Source organism: Malania oleifera, chromosome 7, assembly GCF_029873635.1.
Source record: "Malania oleifera isolate guangnan ecotype guangnan chromosome 7, ASM2987363v1, whole genome shotgun sequence".
Classification (NCBI taxonomy): Eukaryota; Viridiplantae; Streptophyta; class Magnoliopsida; order Santalales; family Ximeniaceae; genus Malania; species Malania oleifera.
In genome coordinates, this window is record NC_080423.1 from 1,396,147 (window position 1) to 1,413,743 (window position 17,597).

A 17,597-nucleotide genomic window follows, 5' to 3' on the forward strand; every position below is an offset into this window, starting at 1 on the left:
ATGTGTGTGTCCTAAGGTCACTTGGGGTCCAATTTGAAAACACCGAAAAAGTCCGGCGTCGGTCGACCGAAGGTTGACCGAAGGTGCACCCTAAGGTCTTTCTAAGGTCCTGTCTCATTCATGGTTCGGTGTGAGCTTACAAAATAAATCATGCATGTGATGTGTGTGCTTATTACAAATCGAATGCCCTAATTACTATTACAGACCAATATAAATTTATTACAATGAGTATGATTTGGTCTTCAAGCTTCTCTTGCTTTGTGCAATTTTTGATCTTATCATTCTTGATTCCTGCACAAAACCTCAAACGCTCATTAGATACAATGAGTATTTGTCATAATCAAAATCGGGCGTGACCAATAAGGTCAACACATACTGCCACACACTGTAGATAATTTATTCCGTCTTACTGAGTTGCGTCTCACCCAATCATCTAAATATTTCAGGAAATTGAGATAGGTCTGGTGATATAGCTTCGAGATAGAGGGGAACAGACACCCTGGGTATATAGGGTGAGTATTTTGAGTTAGGGAGGTTTGATTCCCCTAGAGTTTTTGTGGTTGACTTGTATATGTGGATGGTAGTACTCTGGTATGTGTATTTGCTATGGTATGTATATATATGAAATGACTTTCGCTGTTAGGTTTATGTATTTGAGTATGATTGTATATCCAGTACCCACTTTTGGGTCGGGTTATGTATTATGGTATCAGTGGTTGACGTGGACAAATTGTGGTTATATGTGTTGTTTATATTGGAAAAAAAGATTGGTATGAAAATCGAGGCGTCACACATACTCATATCTTTAATCTAAATATTTTATAATTTAAAATATAATATATTATTTTTTAAAATTTCAAGCTTAACCTAGGTTCTACACTGCATATGTGGGTGAGTACTAACTTAATCCAAAAGGTTAATCTTTAGACCCAACCTTCTATGCAAGTTAGTTATATTCTTCTTAAATTTTTCATGCACTTGGGAGGCAACTCTCACAATTAGAAATTTGTATGCAAGTGAATCTCTAGAACTCCCCGGCTTTGAGTGGAGACCAAAAATTTGTAACCAATTTAAGCTCGAATATTAAAAAAAGTCAAACATCAGATTCTAATATGGAGAGAGAGAGCATGAAGGAACAAAAAAGAAAAACAAAATGAACTATCTCTAGTTGTGCAATCATGGCCTGTGATCCCCAAAAAAAATTACTAACTTGAAAAAACTACGAGTCCATTTTTTTCCCAAAAAAAAAAAGGGAAGAGGTGTAAGATAGAGAACCCAAAGTAAAAATAAAAATGCTAAAGGATGGGACCTCGTACACTGCTATACCCACTCAATACCTGCAATGTGGGCCTGTATCATCACGAGCACGCGTTGCATAATACTACTCAAATAAAAAAACAAAGCTTGCAAAAACTAGGGGAAAAGGAGAATTCACTGCTATACTTACATAATACCTGCTATGTGGACCTGTATCATCATGAGCACGCATTGCATAATACTACTAAAAAAAAAAAAAAAGCTTACAAAAAATAGGGCAAAAGGAGAATTCACTACTATAACCACTTAATACCTATGATATAAACTTGTATCATCACGACCATTGTAATAACCCAAGAAAGTAATCAGGGCTTCATCGACGAACACAGGAGATTCGTCAATGAGGGTACATGAGGATCTCATCGCACGCATTGCATAATGCTACTAAAAAAAAAGCTTACAAAAACTAGGGCAAAAGGAAAATTCACTACTATAACCACTTAATACCTGCGATATAAACTTGTGCTATCACAAGCATTGTAATAACCCAAGAAAGTAATCAGGGCTTCATCGATGAACACAGCGGATTTGTCAACGAGGGTATATGAAGATCTCGTCGACGAGGGCATGTCTCGTCGACGAAAAGATACCGAGAGAGGGTTTTCGGAAGTCTGAAATTCGTCAACGATGGATGCAAGTTCGTCAATGAACTTTCTTCAGGACTCGTCGACGAGATGCCGTGCCTCGTTGGCAAATTTGGGCCTATAAGTACTTCTAAAATCGAATTTTGATAGAAATTCAGTGCAGAATCACCCTTTCTCTCTCTAAAACGTTCCCTTCCCCTTCTCTCTTCGATCCTAGTTCCGTTTCTCGCCAGATCGACTGTTTGAGACCACCACGACGCTCTTGGGAAAGTTCTTTGCAAGTCTGCTGGAGCAGATTGTTGGTGGGGCTGGTTTTAAATTCATCTCAATCTCAGGGTAAGACATTTTATTCAGTATTTGCTTTCCCCCAAAGTTATAAGAAATGTAGTATGCAAAGAAATACTGATGTTTGGTTCTGGGGGATGTTGTTTTCAGGGAGATAAGTGGGGAACCCTGCGGGTATAGCACTAGAGTACAGTAGAGACTTTTCAAAAATAAGGTAAGGGAAATATGCTATGCTAGAGATTTTTAATATGTATAACAGAAGATTGTAAATGTGTATTTACAAACATGCAAATCAGATTATTTTTCCAGAATATCATGAATATTGTGTTTATAGCATAATTACAGAAATTGAGCATGAGATTTTGACTACTAAAATGTGTGGCATGAGTTTATTACAGTATAGTATGTTGATTTTACAGCTTTACAGATAATCAGTTACACAAATTATTAGTAATGAATGAGACTTATAGTATTTCATAGAATAACATGATTTCTAAACCATAACACTCGGATAGATATTACAGACAGTACAAATATTATAGATAGAAATTATAAATATTACAGATAGTACAAATATTACAAACAGAAATTACTGATATTACAGATAGTATAGATATTATAGATAGAAATTAGAGATATTATAGATAGTACAGATATTACAGACATAAATTACAAATATTATAGACAAAAAATTACAGATATTATAGATAGTACATATTTTACAGACAGAAATTACAGATATTACAGATAGACATTACAAATATTACAGATATTACAGACAGACATTACAGATATTTTAGATATATAGTGTTATGGTTGTTTTTGAAATCATGTTAAAAGCAGCAAGATAAATATATATTTACATATGTATACAATATTACACGATATCAGATCCCTGTGAAAATTACAGACAAATATATACAGTAGAGTACGGTACCGTTGCTATTTGTAGAATAGAGTGCAACCACATTACTCAGCTAGTATGTGGATTTCATTTAACCGAGTCAGAAGAGATTGCAGTCTCCCCAGTGAGTTGGGTTGAGGTGGCCGATTAGACGATATTAGAGTTTGGAGATTACCCAGAGAGATTGCAGTGGGCTAGATTGGCGAATGTTACAGATATAGATTGACTTTCTTGATAGGCCAACCAAATTAAGTCCAGCCTACGGGTCGCACAACCCTATCATGAGGGGTTATATCATGATATACAGATCCCAGGTATAGCAGAAGTTCCTATGTACAGATATATCACACAGTAGTAGTTTATATTATCATATTAGCAGTATGCATTGATAGCAAACTCAGATACACAAGTTATATTTTAAACTACATTATATATGTTCTGTATAGTTTATCAGCTTACATATATATATTATAGTATCAGCATTATTTCAGTATATTAAATGTGTAACTTAGCCGCCACACACTAGTAATAGCATATTTCCTCTTATTAAGTGTCGACTCATCCTAGTGACTTATTATTTTTCAAGAGATCCTGCTAGGCGAGCAGATCAAGCTCGTGGTTAGAGATTGTCTTGAGCTGCCCTTGCTGGAAGGGTAGGTGTATTTTTGGATACCAGTGATTTGGAAATAGTTTCTAGGTTTTGTTGTTGTCACTGGGTATGTTTGGGGTTGTAAATATATACTACAGAATATTATAGTTTCTAGTATTATACATGTATATGTGGTAGTTTACAGTTTCTTGTTACCGCTGCTTAGGTGTGTATAACATACAGGATTTCCCCAGTGCTCCTTTGAGCCTGAGGTATTTTAAGTAGTATTTCAAATAGATGATATTTATGAGATAGAAAAAAAAATGTTAAATAAATAGCAGGTCGTTACAAGCATGCATTGCATAATACTAAAACAAAAAAAAGTTTGTGAAATCTAGGACAAAAGGAGAATTGAAGAAGGACAAAAGAGTGTTGGACATGCATATGAACAAAAGAGAAAGAAGCAAAAAAGTAAATCATCACGGGCAAGGTGTGTGTTGCTCTGATATGTCAATCCATTTTTCCACAAATTGTGATAAGTCCAATTTCCCCTACAATGAATGAATGAAGATCACGACAAACACACGGCATGCCAAAAAGAATTAAAGAATAATCAAACACCTAGCCACCTATTTATTCATGGCTAGATGTTTGTTTAGCTCTTTCCAAATTATTATTGTCTCACCCCAAATCCGATAGGGTCTGAGGTGCGACGTTTCTATAAATACTTAATAAATATAAACAGCGGAAGTAAATAAAACTCAAATATTTTTATACTAGAGTACTAATTAATTGTGTTACAAAAGCGTCTCTAATATTAAAATTAATATTCTTAAAAATTCTAAAATGTACAAACATATCCAACTAGTATTATATTGATTTTTAATCTAAATTTCTCTTTCTATTCCCATCCACGCGCTTGTTATGCCTGATTTCTAGTATGCTCTTCAAAGCTATCTGTAAGGTGAAATAATAATTGAGGTGATGACTTAAAAAGTATACATACGTGAGTAGAACATAGTAATATAATATATATGTTATGAGTAGGAGTAGACGTGGATCGGTCATTCACTTCCAAGCACCATTTAAGAAAAAAAAATAATACTAATATATATATATATATATATATATATATATATATATATATAATAAATGGGAAGGGGACAAACCCTTCCCATCCTTTACTTTCCACACCCTCCTTCCCATACATTTTTTTTCATCCCAAGTCTTCCCCCGTAGCCCCCCACCCCTAAATAATATTTTTTTTTTACAACCCCCTACTCACAACCTATAAATAGGATAGCCTTCTATTAAACCTCACACTCTCGTTTACGAGAAAATTTTCAAAGGAAGAGAATGACAAGTGAGTGAAAGAATTAGTGGTGGAGAGAGAATTTTGTTATATTAAAACTCTCACTCTCCAACTTTTTCCAGTCTCACTTTTATAGAGATAAAAATTTATTGTGACTGTTTCACGAGATTAACTTAAGGTAAGTAAGTTTGATTATGTTAGTTTTTATAATATTTTTGAGTTTATTTTTAATATTTTAATTTCTCCTGGGATAATTTACATGATTATGATATTCTATAAAAAATAAAATAAAATAAATATTTTTAACATGAAAATTGTGTGACATGAGCTTATTTTTATTAAATTACGTTACATGTTTTATGGAATAATTTGAAATGGTAAAATTTTTATGATGTTATTTTTATTGCATAAATTATATATTTATGTTTTAAAAACCCTTATGACTCAAAGGTTACAGAATTACAGATGTTCGATACCGTAACTTAAAATTTACAGTAATCAGGGTGCACCCACATTGTTTTTAAAGAGTGATTTTACAGAGCACTGGATTTCTTCTGAGGGCACATGTGGTTCCGGATCAGGACTTAATAGGGAAAATCTCACTTGAAGTTAAAATTAAAGTTTGATTGGTCATCCAGTTAAGTCTTGTTTTCGGACCGCACAACTCAGTTATGAGGATAAACATGACTTATAGTTAACAAGCCTAAGGAAGATTTTTACATTATATTTATATATATATATATATATATATATATATATATATATATATATATATAATTAAGTATTATAGTTACAGTTTACAGTTAATAAGTTCAGTTTAACAATTACATTGTATGGTTATAAAATTTTATTGGAATAGTCGATGACATAATTTTATGCAGAATTTTTTTAAATGTATTTTTATTTTAAATGTTGTTTTGAAGTTACAATATTAAATGTTATTTTTTTTACTAAAATTATAATACTGTGAAAGCTCATCTTGGCCACCCACTAATAATAATCTTTCTTACTAAGTGTCGTCTCATCCCAATTATTATTCCACCTTACAGATAACTTTGAAAAGGGTACCAGAAATTAGGCATAGTAAGCGCGTGAGCAGGAATAGAAAGAGCAGTTTAGATTAAAAAATAATATAATACTAGTTGGATATGTTTGTGTATTTTAGAATTTTTAAGAATGTTAATTTTAGTAGAGATACGTTTGTAACACAGTTAATTAGTACTCTGGTATAAAAATATTTTAGGTTTATTTACTTCTATTGTTTATATTTATTAAGTATTTATAGAAATGTTGCACCTCAGACCCTACCGGGTTTAGGGTGTGACAACTTGGTATTGGAGCATAGGAAATAGGTTCGGTAGGCTTTAACTAATAATTTTTACTAGAGTATATGTCACGCCCCAAACCCGACAAGGTCGAAGGTGCTACTTTTGATAAATATTTTACAGCGGAAGTAAATAAAATCTCAAATACCAAGGTATACTAGAGTACTAAATAACTGTGTTACAAACGTATATCCAAGCGATGGATATGTAACCTCAAATATTTTTGTAAATGCATTTAGTTTTCATATTTGGTCTGTAATAATGCATACATCTTGCATGATATAATTTGAATGCCCGGATGACCGTAGTTTGACCATAAGGAACCAAATGCCCTTAGGGCACTTAACATTTATAAGAAAAACCTTTATCTAAAAGACTAAAATCATACAAAAGATTTAGAAATAATTTAGGGTCATATTTGGGGCAAAAACAAAGGTTGGATTTTTAGGCTTAATTCAAAAGCCTCGTTTGACCGAATCCTTTTAGTTCAAATTAGCTTGGTTCGACCGAACCGGCCTTGAATAAAAAAGTTTGACTTGCTCAATCGACTGAACCCTTTTAGTTTAAAACAACTTGGCCGACTGAACCAACCCCGAGTCAAAAGTTAGACTTGCTCGGTCGATCGACCCACTTTTGAACTAACCTTCCTTTGTCGACCGTCCCCTGAGAATTTCACTTTTCCACCAACTTGGTCGATCGAACTCATTATTCAAAATAGCCTTAATCGATCGAAACTCAAAAATGGTCAGCCAACCTTTTACCTTGGTCGATCGAACCTACGAAGGGTTCGGAATCGTCCTAATACAGTCGACTAAACCTTTAGTTTAAAATTGCCTCGATCGATCAAACTTATTAATATGGTTGATCGAACCTTTCAGGTTGGGTTATTTTTTAGCACTAATTAAGCTTAATTTTTCCATTAAATAATCTTAAAAATACCAAACATGTCCCCAATGGTCATATTTTTCACAAAATCTATATATACTCTCTCATAATCTCAGATTAGTAACTTTGATTAGTCCAAATTTTCTCTCTAATCTATTGTTAATCAAAGTTCCCACAAATAATTTTTATTGCAAAAATCTCTTCTTTGAGACAAAATTTTTCAAACCAATCTCTCAAATTCTCTTCCATTCTTTTATTTCAGAAATATTTTTGAAGAGAGTACATTTAATTTTTTTGCATTCGTATTGTTGATCCATAACTTTTACTCTCACTTAGCTTTTATTTTGAAAATCATCTTTGAAATTATTACTTGGGTTTCTCCCAATTATTTTCATGATAAATATTATTGGGAGAAATTATTTATAGCACAAATATTTTCTTAAACTTAAAATCCCAAATTCTCTAAATATTTTTATTTGCAAAAATCTTTGTTGGAGAACATATTTATAATATTCACATATATTTTATTTGTGCATTAACTATTTGAAAAATACTCTTACTCTACTGAGCATATTTTATATCATATTAGAGTGCATGTATTTAGAGCTTAAACGTTGTATATCTCTGCTTGTATTTATAAACATTTTATCATGTATACAAATATTTTTATTGTACCGATAGGGTTCATCCTGTTAATTGAACAGAGGAGTCTCAGTCTCGTAAGTGAAACCGGTTGGGAGTCAGCCCAAAAATTGAACTGGGGAGTCTTCGCCCCATAAGGGAGACAAGTTGGGTTTAGCCTTGTAATTGAGTTGGGGTTTACCTTACTCCATAAGGAAAGGTTGTAATGACTTTTGCTCCGCTTGTTTAAGTGAGCAGGGATGTGTAATCCTTGAAGGGTATGGTCAAGACAGAGACGTAAGCCAGTTTGGCCGAACCTCGATAACAAATAGCGTGTGTTTCTCTCTCTCTCTCTATCTTATTTACTTTCTGTACTTTAATTTCCATATGTGTATGCTTGTTTATTTACTGTCATAATTATTTGCATGCACGCATTTGAGTTAAATGAGATATGTCGCACGTGTATGTTTGAACGTATAGTTTCATCATTTTTCATACACGCTATTATACTGAATAAAATATGAACTGTGGTGAATCAGTGTAAATGTTTAAATTAACCGAAATATTTTTAAAACCTAATTCACTCCCCTTTTGGGATCACACCAATTCCAACAGTTGTAAAGGTTAGGGTCAGCCCTGTTAATCTAACTTGGAGTTTCCCTCGCCCAGTAAGGAGAGGGTGTTGTAAACAGTGTCAATCCACCCGTAAGTAAGTAAAGGTAGTGAATCCTCCTACTTGTGAGCTTGAGGTGGGAACATAGGTAATGTTGGCCGAACCTCGATATCATATTATGTGTCATTCCCTCTTTCCTTTATACTCTTTATATTTCTGCACTTTGATATATGCACATGTATGTTTAATTATTTATTGTTTTGATCATTCTTCATACATGCATTAAATATTGTGGGTATTGGAATCTATTTAGAAAGATCCTAGCTTGCAATACACTGCCTGTGGACTCAAATTAAACCTAGGAAAGTTTTAAAATTCCAATTCACCCCCTCTTGAGAATACACCAATTCCAACACATGTCACCAATCTGCATCCGCGTACACTCACCACTCAACCACCAACACGTGGCGTCTCCCCCCTCCATGAGCATCAAGCACTATGCGGCTCCCTCGTGACCATCCAATCAGGACACCCACTTGACGGACATGATCATGCTACATGGGCGATCCATGTCACAATGACCCACTTCACTCGGGAGATGCCACGTGTCTTGACTTTAGGCCTGACTAGTCTCCTTCGACCGGTTGACCCCCTCTTTAACCGGTTCCTCCCTGAACTAGCCTACCTCATTGAACCGGTCCTGAATCGATTTATTGTTTTGTTTAATTATTTATTGTAACATTTTATTTATTTGATTTCAAATTCAAAAAAAAAAAGAAGAAAAATTACAAAAAAAAAAAAAAAACTCAAAAAAATTATAAGAAAATTCCAAAAATATTTTTGGCTTAATGTTCATTATTTTCCTTAAAATATTTTTGGTATCACATTATTTATATTTAAAAATTCAAGAAAAATGTGGAAAGATCACAAAAATTTAGAAAATTAGGGAAAAATTAGAAAAAATATTTTTGAGGTCGAGAAAATTGTTTTTCAAACTTTTCATCCCGAATGAGTTCAAAAACCTATGAGGAATTTAAAAAAAAAATATATCATTTATTACTTAGAAAAATCCCATAAAATCTCAAAAAAAAAAAAAAATGTGGGAGTTTATTTTTGTTAATTATTTTATTGATTTTATTTCCTTATGATTTCAAAAAGGGTATGAGCTTGTTAAGCTTTACATGCCCTAGTTTTGAGGGAAATACTTATATTGTATAATATGTAAATATTTGTGTGATCTATTTGTTTGCATGCGCGATTTGTAAATTGTTTAAAAAGAGTAAAATAAAAAGGTAATTAAATTTAATTTGAGGGATAATTTTTAATTAATTAGGTACCATTTGAAGAACGGGTGTGTAGGGATACTAATACCTTCCCCTCGCATATCCAAACTCGCGATCTTTGTTTTGGTAACGCAAACCGATTCTACCCTTAATTGGGTAGTAATCAAGTGTTCTAACCACACTCCAAAAGGTTAGTAGCAACTCAATTCATTTTTCACGAAAATTCAAACCACTTTTTATTTTGCTCACCCCAGGGCACCCTCGCTTCGTAGGAATGTCGGGACAATTTGTATATATATATATGGTGAATTTAATATTAATTAGGGAGATAGGTTTAGCCTACATCCACAAGCCTAATCACTTTGCTTTCCTCCTCTTCCAACATTTCTTGCTTGGTGGGGTTGGTCCCTTATTTTACTAACATTGTAATATAAAATAAAATAACAATAATTTATTAGAAAGCTATGAATGATTGAATAAAAATATTCATGCATACACATATTTGTTTTTGTATTTATATTTGGAATGCATTTGGGTGTTTGCAGATATTCACAATGATATTTTTAAGATATAGTTAGGTCATTTTTTTCTATTCATATTTTCTTAGTGATTTATGTAAGATGAAAATTTGAATACCCATCTTACAAAATTTGAATACGATCGCTTGCAATTCTTGATTACAATTAAAATATAAACCATGCATAGTAATATTAGTCGAAAATATAATGGTGATTGTCAAAAATAGTTAGTCAATTATCACAAGAGTATCTTGAATGAGGAATTATTAGGTACCCTCAATGTATTGCCTAGTATGCTGATATGATATACAAGGACCAATATAATTTTCTTACATGTATAGTTTGTTAGACCAAAAAATTATAGCTAGCAAAACTTAACTAAATTTAAAATGCATGGTAAAATTATACTGGTCTCGATATACCAATTAGCATGTTAGGTTGTGCACCAGGCGCATCTAATGTTTTCTAATCTTGAATATCAACATAGTAAATAAATTCACATAGTAGATATCATAGCAACTAACTGTCAATATAGACATCTGAGCTGCTCATACAATTATGTTAATAATTTTTATTACCACTATCATAATAGTGTGTAACAATATTGAGACCCCAAAAAGGCAAAAACCCATTTAAATTCGAAACCATTTCTTATTTTTGGTAATATTAGGATCCATTTGGATCAAAGATTATAATGGCAGAAATGAAAGAAAAGAAAAATAAGAAAGAAACTTATTTTCCCTTATATTTTCTTTTTCTACTAAATACTATAAAAAATGAAAGTCTGTTTTAATATGACTAAAAACTAGAAAAATTAAATATTAATGATGTGTAAAATCAAGATTTTGTTCTTATATTTGGTATAATTTTTATTTTCTTTTTCATTTTCCTTAATAACCAAAAAATTAAATATTAATGATATGTAAAATCGAGATTTTGTTCTTAGATTTGGTATATTTTTTTATTTTCTTTTTCACTTTCCTTAATAACTAAAAAATAAATATTAATTATATATTGTTGCGACAAAAAATGTTGATCTGACCACCGGCGAGCTTTCCGATCCCGATCACCAAAAAAGGACGAAAACAAATGCAACTTGGAGGACCCGGGGTATAATACTCCAGGGGATCTCCCCGATGCCTAAGTAAGGGAGTGTTTTAAGAGAGGTTGTAAGCAATAGTGAAATTGGGTTAGAATGAGATACCTTAGCCTTTTCGTAGTACCCCTTTTATACTAGCCAAGTTTGACCCTAGTAGATCTATCATTTATAGCGCTTGGCATGGATCACTCTTATCATTATAGCGCGGACGTGGATCACTCCGGCCAATATATGGTCGACATCAATGGCTTTGGGCGAGCGATTGACTTTGTAGGTGATTTCCCCCATTAATGCTAGGCACATGCCTTATCTTTAGGGTAGGTGATGTAACGACTAGAAACCTATGCTATTATTTTTTTTTCCACATAATAATTATCATAATAACTCTGATAGACTGATACCATGACATACTAACAAAGTCCAAGTCAACCCGGACTCATAGGTATCGGGTATATACCTGTTTATATATACAAGTTGTCTATGCAATAGAAACTATAATTTACATAACCATATATATACAATACAAGAGTTCTACTAAGCCCATAAATACACATATAGTCCTCCCCAAAAAGGACCATAATATCCTAGGGTCATAACCCTAAAAATCCATCCCGAACACAACCCACAACTTACCCTTCAGACAGGGTAGTATAAAACAACCTCCTCTACCTCGGAACTCGGTCCACTCTTCTATTTGGGTTTCCTGAAATGTTTGTAATGCTAGGGTGAGACACCTTTTAGTAAGAGAGATAAATTAATATCAATGTACGGCAACATGAGTATCATTGTAATGTAAACATATACTGAACATAGTATATTATATCCATCAAATAAGGAAAACCTGTACATAATTCGACTGCATTTGAACTGGGTTGTGCAGCCCGTAGGTGAGACCTAGCAATGGTTGGCCTACCACGCTAGATCAAACTTGTGAGTCTGTAAGTACGATTGGCTTGCCCAGCCTGGTCCGGATTGCCAGGGGGCACCTGCTCCTACACTGATGCACAATTGATTATCCCACTCCCACACTCTATCTGAGATGTGTGGTAGCACTGCTTGAACTGATAGTTACGGTACCATGCTCTGAATTTAAATTAAGTCATCTGGGTTTTGCTATCATATAATACATTTCTCATAATATGATTATACTTATAAATAACATTTTCATATTTTTGAAATAAAATCTAACTTTTACATATTTCTGAATAAAAGTGGTCATTTCATAATTTTTGAATAAACTGTCATATTAAAACTGATCACGACATCTGCATCGGCTGAATATCTTGACTTGTATGCCGGTTGAAAATTATGGCATCTTCGCCGGCTGAATACCATAATCTACTAAAAATATAATTACTGTACTGTTTATAGTTTTTCTGAAAACTGTCGTTAAACAATGTTTGTTCTGAAAAATCATAATATTATGATATATCATCGTTTGCCTAAAATCTATACTCATGCCACACTTAAGTGAGTACTATACTATAACATATTATTTTGCCTGAAAACACATTTTACTGAAAAATATATATTTTTCTGACAAATTAATAATAGATTTGTTTTTCAAAGTTTCCTCAGTTCCATCTTAGTATTCCCAAAACTCTACATAATTTCTGAATTAAATATAAGATATTTAATAATACATTTTCTAAAAATACCTGACTTAATTTATCCACTTACCTATTTCTTGGGAAACCTGCTAAAATCCTAAACCACACGTACAACGTCCCAAAACTCCAAAACCTAAAATCATATTAACTCCAGTTCAATCAACTCAAATCCTAGTATAAAACCATCTAACACATTTCTTGGACCCAGAAAAACCTAATAATCATGTAAACCCTAAAATAACCCACTTACCATAATTTTGGGATGAAGCCCAAGAACTCCAAACTAATAATATGCTCTGGTTAAGTTGTAAAGAATTTCCCGAGGATCAACGTGGTAACTTTTGATCGTGGAAACAGGGAAAAACGGAGCTGAATCTAAGGAGAGAAGGAGGGAGTACCGAAATTTAGAGAGAGAAGCAGAGAAAAACCTGAAACCCTTGCTGAAAATGTGATTTTTGCATATATATATATATATATATATATATATATATATATATAGATGGCTGGCCACGTGGCTTCGTCGATGAGACATGTGTACTTGTTGACAAACCACAGAAGGGTGTTCGTTGACGAACCTTTACTGAAATGAAATACATGCTCTCAATATCTCCTCATCGACGAACACGTGTACTTCGTCGATGAGACCTAGAGGGACATTCGTCGACGAGAACCATGGGTTCGTCGACGAACTCCTGCTGATGCTCCTTAATATAATTTGTTTTTCCTTCTTTCTTTTCTCCCCTATACTCATTTTCTTAATTAATTTCAAAATTTATATTTTTCAGGTCTCTACATGTGATATATTTGGTGTATATCATATATAAAATCAAGATTTTATTCTTAGATTTGGTATACTTTTTTTTTTTTTTTCATTTTCTTGAATAACCAAACATAAAAATAAGGATTATTTAATATTTTTCCTTCATTTCTCTAATATTTTTTGGGTTTCAAACGAAACTTTAACGTTTTGTAAATGGATGATGTGGTAGGAATAAGCGTGAGTGATAGGGGGTGTTGCGGGGTTGGAAGGAATCGAGGGGTGATCACCTCTCTCCCGTTCTCAATCCCATGCTCCAATTGGGACCAATCAACATCAAACAAATGGCTCTGATATAAGAGCCATGTGATGCTTCAATTTTTCAATTTTTTTTAAATTTATTTTAAAAATATTTAAATGAAATGTATGGAATTAATTCTTTTTTAAAACTAAATTACAGTTAATTCTCCCGAAGCATACCACCGGGCCATGTCACTTGTTGTTTTTTAAAGAACATCCCAATGTTTTGAATTCCTATTATTTATATGCATTGAGGGAATTTTTTTCTTTGAAAGATTTGATACAAAACTATAAAAATAATTTATGGGAAAAAATGATTGATTATTCATTGTAATATTTTTGTTACTCCAAATAAATGACAAATTGTGATTATTCATTGTATTTTTTTGTTACTCCGAGTAAATGAAAAATTGCCTCAACTTCAATATATTTGTTGCAACATCTCTGAGGGACTAACTCCCGAGAAAAGGGAAGTTGAATCTTCAAATCACCTCGATTGAATGGTGAACTCGAAATCATGTAAAACTTGGTGTAAATTAAAGGATTGAGAAATGACTTATTAGTAAGTCAATGGAGTTGCCACTAACCTATTTTATTATCCTACGCGAGGTTAGAACACCTACTTAATAAGTCACTAATTCATTGGTCTTTATGTTACACCTCGGTCCAAGAAACAAGTAGTCAATAATCGCTTTGCATCATTCGATTGGATTGCAGGGGTATGATTATGCAAAGGGAACGTATTAACACCCCTTCACACCTGTCCAATAGACAATACTGACTAGTCTAAGATGACATTTGAAAATAACCAATCAAAACTTTAACTCCTCCTTTTATTTAATTAATTGATCATTAAATATTGGATAGCCCAACGAAAGATAGAGACTGTCTTTACCTCCAGATCCCTAGATATTGATGCCAAACATATGTGAAAGGTATGCACCAAAATCAAAAATTCAAATGGAAATACTTATGAGGAGACTCAAAGTGATTTTGTTAGAATCTTTACCCCTTAAGAAATGATTGAGGACTATATAACCCTAATTTATTAATTATTTCTCATAGGAATAGTGCACACATACATACAGACACACAAGCGCGCACATACAGAAAAGAAAGGGGCTAACACATTTTTGTTTAACTATTAAAGGAAATGAGATATAAAATAAAATAAAATAAATACTAAACGAGTGAATTAAAATTTGAATTTACACATCTTTAACACTTGATTTTTCTTAATTTTTAATTATATTAGAACAATTTTTTTTTATCTTTAATAGTATTTGATATAAAGAAAAAATACAATAAAAAATAAATTTTCTTCTTATTTTCTTTTTCTTTACCCAAGTAAAACAATTGATCCAAGCTAACTATCAACATCCTGTTTGGAAATTGAAAATATAGAGAAATAGAAGGAAATATGAAAGAATTCAATTTTTCATATTTAGTTACGAAATGAAGGAAAGTGAGAAAAACTAATATCAAATTAATGAATAAAATTTTGATTTTAAGAATCACGAACTTGATTTTTTTATTAACTTTAAATTGTATTAGAATAATTTTCTACTTTTAAAATAATATTTGGTGTTAGAAAAATATAATGGAGAAAAGATTTCTCAATAAACAAAATTTTGATTTTAAGCATCAATAACATTTATTTTTGCTTAATTTTTAATTATATTAGTACAAATTGTTATTTTTAGTACAAAGATAACATATAATGAAAAAGTTGATATGCTTTTTAAAAGTTGAAACTTCCAATAAATTATAATTTAGTAAGTGCAATATAAATTTATTTCTACCGTCCTTATTATATTTTATTATTTATTAGTGGGAGCATAAATTTTTTAATAAATACCGACTCATGAGAAATGGTATGATAAATTTATAATTTAATTTTTGTAATAACTAATGATAAATTAATTAAAATTTTCTATAATTAAATCATAATTGAATTGAAATCTAAACAAATTTCAATACTTAATTAACCACAACATGATTCTGCAAGTTGGATATGTAAAATAATTGTAAAAAATTTTATTTTTATTATAGTAATTTTTTAATATGTATTATTTTTAATTTTATTACTTTAATTATATTTTTATAATATTATTTGATTTAAAATAAACATGAACATTTTTAATTGAGTTTTTCATTTATTTTAGTTTTATAAATGCTAACCAAACATGTTTAATTTATAATTTTTTGTTTTTACTCCTAATTTTTTATTTTTATTTCTTAAATTTTTGACAATGACACCAAACAAGCCCTTGGCATTCACATGTATGTCTTTCATTGAACATCCTATTTATTTGCCTTTATAATTAAACATCATCCTTAATCTCCCTCCCTCTCTCTCTCTCACTCTCACTCTCTCTCTACCATTTACAAATGAGCTGGGAATAGAGAAAGTGATAAAGAAAGAGATTTTAGAGAGAGAGAGAGATTTATTTATTTTTGTTTATGTTTGATAAGAATAAATTTGTATTATAGCTATAGGGGAAGTTGGATTATAGGTTAAGTAATGATATTAGAAGAAATTGGCAAATGATACTATTGGGCTTTGTGAAGTCTAGTTGTATTTGATTCGAATGATAACCTAATTCGAAATAATGTTGTGTGGTCTTTTAATGAGAGATTTTTATCTAAAGGCTTAGTCCATGGAGCGAAGGATTGGGCCGATGGGAAATTTTTTTTTTGGGTCCGTTTTGTAACCCATTGTTATGCGCAGGATATAAATTCGTTGTTATGATGATTAAGGTTGATTGACAGTCACAGTTTGAGAAAGGGTGAGAGAAAAATATTGTACTCCCGCACTCTCTATATTTTTTTCCTGATAATAGTGAAATCACTGCAATTCCGTAGGCGTATGCAAAATTGGCAAACAACGCAAATACTGTCTTGTGCGTGTGATTGATTTTTTTTTGGCGTGTGTATTTTCTCTATTTTGTTTCTCATAAGATTTGGGAATTTCGTGTTAAAGAGATAAAAAAAATATGGTTTGTGAAAAGTGTTATTTTTTGTTTGACAATTAAAATATTTTTATCCCATATTTGGAGAGATATTGAATTTAAATAAAATATAATATAAAATTATATTAAAATTTATTTAAATCCTCCTAAATCTAAATCTAAGGTCAGGAATTTATGTTTCCAAACACTGTCTTAGAGAACACTAAAACATGTGAAGAGTATGTGTACTCCGGAGGAAAGGTCATTAGAGTTGCCTATGAAAAACTGAGAAAAACTTTCAGGTTTGTCATAAAAAATAATTTTTAATTCTAAAATAATTATAAGTGTTATATTATTTTTTTTACTTTTAAAAAAATTACATAAAAATAAAAAACTAAAAACAAGATAATATTTCTATAATTTAAAATTTTAAAAATAAGTAAATAATTACTTTTTACAAAGTGAACGTATAATTACTTTTTTTTTTCATTTTTTAATTTAAAATTACTAATATAATTTGTAACTTAATGAGCTGATATAATTTAAAACTAACCAATCAATAAATTTATAATATTTTGAAATTTTATGATAAATTTTAATTTTAATTTTGTAGCCAATAATGATAAAGTAATTAAAATTTTCTA